Source organism: Silene latifolia, chromosome 2, assembly GCF_048544455.1.
Source record: "Silene latifolia isolate original U9 population chromosome 2, ASM4854445v1, whole genome shotgun sequence".
NCBI lineage: Eukaryota > Viridiplantae > Streptophyta > Magnoliopsida > Caryophyllales > Caryophyllaceae > Silene > Silene latifolia.
The window spans coordinates 84,190,208-84,194,414 of NC_133527.1; the positions used below are offsets into that span (position 1 = coordinate 84,190,208).

Here is a 4,207-nt window from a genome sequence, read left to right on the forward strand (position 1 = left end):
GCCCGTCTTCCCCACAAGACGCCCGTCTTCTGGCTGGGAAAAACAAGAAAATTCACTGGAAGAGAATCCGCCCGTCTTCTCAGGAATCCGCCCGTCTTCCCCCAAAGACGCCCGGGCAGAATCTCCAGAATCCGCCCGTCTTCTCTCAAAGACGCCCGGGCCCAGACCACCGAATCCACCCGTCCTGTGCCTAAGACGCATGGATTCCCTTACAGCAAACTTTCGTTTCTTCAAGCTCCGTGAAAGATGCCCATCCTTCGAAAAATACCGGCGTTTCCCTGCTTAAAACTTAAAAGTTTAATTACTAATTTAGCCTTAGTTAACCTAATGAATACCTACTATAAATACCCCACTTGTAAATAATCAAAGGGGGATCCTTTTATCAAGTTTTATTAGACTATAATCAAGTTTCCTTAGATTAAATCAAGCTTTCTTAGATTAGATAATGAGTAGATTAGAATAGATTCATCTCAATCTTTCCACAAATCTCACATTAATCTCTCCTTAATTATTGCTCAAGTTTATTATTTCAAGTTCATCACTTTTGGGTAATTGAAGATTATTGGGTTATTATTGGAGGATTGACAACCCTTCATCAATCAATCAAGTTTCTTCTATTATTCTTTGCTTTATTATTTAGATCATCTCAAGTTTGGTATAATTCCTTTACTCTTTAATCTTTATTGTTCATTTCTTCATTCTATTATCATGTTTATACTTGTTGTGATGATTGACACCATTAATGATATGTTTCCCATGATAATGAGTGAGTAGTTTCTTTAGCTAGGATTAGTGGGTAATTAGGGGAAACCAACATGGGATTGATTTATGCTTAATCTAATATGTTCACATGATTAAATTGCTTGCTTGTTGAGATGTCAACTTTATGCACATGTTATGTTTGATGAAATACTAAGCCTATGAATCCTTGCATTTACAACCATCTCTTATCTACTCAACTTGACTTGTAAGATATAAACCAACTCGAGTCTTGTTAGACCATGCATAGAAGTTGAATAGGAGGAAAGTAAGTCGACTTGTAGGTGTTGTACAATCTAATCGATTTGGCTCCGGGACCCAACTCTTCCTATGAACCGTAAGACATAAACCAACTCGGTTCCTCCACAACATTAATTGCTTGCTTATAAATGTAAACATGTTTGTATGATCAATACCATGAATCCCCTATGACCCCATGATATCCTAGCACTTTTAATCATTTGTTTACATCTTTTCTTTTATTGCTTGTTTTACTTTATTGCTTGTATTAGTCTAGGACGCAACTACAAACCCAAACAAATTGTGACACTACCATAAATTGAGATAGATAAACTTAGAACCCAAAGCACACCATCCCATGGATCGACCTCGACTTACCACTAACTAGTTGTTTGTTGAGTATTATAAATGTGTTTGATTGGATGTGACCCGACGACATCACCCTTGCATTTTCATGGCAAAACAAGACTAAATTGATTGAATTCAATAACCAAGCATCAAGGAGAGACAAGATTAGAAGGTCTTTGTACATATTATAGTAGTTGGGCAATGACGCGAAAGGATCCTTGCATCCCCGAGGAAATCCCCAAGGATTTTATGAAGGAAAGGAAGAAAAGAAGAAAGAAGTGAAGCTATCCAGCAATCCGTGCGGATTGACTGGAAAACGCCCGTCCTCCACTTCCACAATCCGGCCGTCTTCTCCCAAAGACGCCCGGGCAGCAAGCCCAGAAGACGTTCGGATTCCCTTGAAGACCCCGGGCAGACACTGCTGAATCCGGTCGTCCCGTACCTAAGACGCACGGATTCCAAGACAGCAAGATTTCGTTTCTTCAAGCTTCAATGAAAGACGCCCATCCTTCGAAAAATACCGGCGTTTCCCTGCTCAAATCTCAAAAGTGTAATTACTAGTTTAACCCTTAGTTAACCCTAATGCATCCACCTAATTTCCACTATAAATACCCCATTAGTCTAATTAGAAGAGCATGTTCTTCTTATCAATTCTTAGAGTAGTTAATATCAATCAAATCTCTCTTTTGTTTTGTAATCAACAATTAATCAAGTTTTAATACAAGTTTTATTTCCTTAATCTCTCTTTTGTTCATCCTTTATTTTGGGTAATTGAAGATTATTTGGGTTATTATTGAGAGATTGACAACCTCTCAATCAAGCATCAAGTACTTCTTTTATTCTTTGCTTTGTTATTGGAATCATTAGTAGGTATAATTCTCTTAATCCGTTTTTAATTATTGTTAATTACTTTCATTTATTCGTCATGTTTTACTTTGTTGGTATGATTGACAACCTTGCTAGCATGATCAACATGATAATGAGTGAGTAGTGATCTAGCTAGGGTTAATGGGTAATTAGGGGAAACCAACATGGAGAATGATTCATGCTTAAATTAATATGCTTTCATGGTTTATTTGCTTGCTTGTTTTGATCTCAACTCATGCACATATTATGTTTGATGAAATGTGAGCCTATGAATCCTTGCATTTTTTACCCATCACCTATCTTTTCAATGAGACTTGTAAGACAAACCAACTCGAGTCTCATTAGACCATGCATGTTGTTGAGTAGGGAAGACTAAGTCGACTTGTAGGTGTTGTACAATCTAATCGATTCGGCTCCGGGACCCAAACTTTCCTAGGATTGTAAGATATAACCCAACTCAATCCATAACAACAATAATTGCTTGCTTATAATTTGAGAACATGTTTGTATGATCAATTCCCATGATTCCCCTATGACCCCATGATACCCTAGTGCTTTTTATCAATTGTTTACAACCCTTTTAGTTCATCTTGCTTGTTTATTTTCATTGCTATTTAGTTTAGTGACCTTCTACATCAACCCAAATTGTGACACCCCTAAGACACCACTAGTTTCAATAGAAATCTCATCTCAATTTCCGTCCCTTGGGATCGGACATTTACTTGCCTCTTTACTAATTGTAGAGTTGGTTGTGAAGTTATAAATTGTGTTTTGGTCTAGGTGCTCCTAACGACAAGTTACCGAAAATATTTAATCCGACCAAAAATGGCGCCGTTGCCGGGGACGGTGTTATCTTGATTTAGATTTTCTTATATTGTTATTAGTTGTGTCTTTCTTTGCCTTGAGGAAGTAAAACTCCTCAAGGTTTGTTCTAATTGTTTTCGAGTTGTTTGATATTTTGCATGTCTAGAAGGTCACAAGGTGATTTGTTACCTTTTGATCGTGAAATTGAAAGAACCTTGACAACCAATAGAAGACTTGTTAGGAGAAATTTGAGAGGTATTAGTGAGGTTGTAGATATTCAACCAACTATTGAGTTCTTCAACCCTTTTGCAAGAGAAGGTGAGGAGGACCCAACACAAAATCAACCCACAATGCCTAAGTTTTCATAACATTCTGTACCCACTGAGGAGAACCTACCCAATGGTACTCCCACACCACAACATTTGACCGGAAATTTTATTGTCAAATCCGCCTTTATCCAATTAGTCGAAACGAGCCAATTTGGGGGGATGCCTAGTGAAGACCCTCATTCTCATATGGAAACCTTTTGTGACTATTGTGATGCGATTTCTCAAACCGGTGTAACTCAAGACCAAATTCGATGGGTCTTATTTCCTTTTTCTCTAATTGGCACCTCGAAACAATGGTTGAAGGGCCTTGATAAGGCCACTCTCGGAATTGTTTTTTGGAAGAAGTTGGCTCTAGCTTTCTAAAAAAAATTCTACCCACCGGAAAAGACTAACATGCTAAGAGCTCAAATTACGGGTTTTAAACAAAGGGATGAAGAATCTTTGTATGAAGCTTGGGAGCGGTTCAAGGGAACTTGTCGCTCATGTCCTCATCATGGACTTAGCGAGTGGTTCTTGGTACAACAATTTCGGAATGGTCTATATGAAGATTCAAGGAACATTCTCAACATAGGATCAAATGGAATGTTCACCGAAGTTGATGACAATCAAACTTGGAACAAAATTGAGGAAATGGCGGTCCATAACTCACAATATAGTAGACCTCGCAAGGCTACTAGAGGAGGAAAGCATGAAGTGGACTCCGTTACTCAATTGGGTGCTCAACTTAGTGCTCACATTGATACAATCAATTTGAAGTTTGAAAAAGCTATGGCTAGACTTGAAGATGCCTCAAAATCACCAAAGCATCATGTTAATGCCATGACGGCATATTCATCAATCCCAAGTGGGATATGTGAGAA

General features: G+C 38.2%; 1 non-coding gene across 1 annotated transcript; it reads right to left on the bottom strand.

Annotated features, from left to right (window-relative positions):
• Positions 1–3,740: 3,740 nt before the first annotated feature.
• On the bottom strand, positions 3,741–3,847 carry LOC141645478 (small nucleolar RNA R71). Its single transcript, XR_012544960.1, has one exon. It is a non-coding gene; the product is annotated as a small nucleolar RNA R71 (small nucleolar RNA).
• Positions 3,848–4,207: the final 360 nt, after the last annotated feature.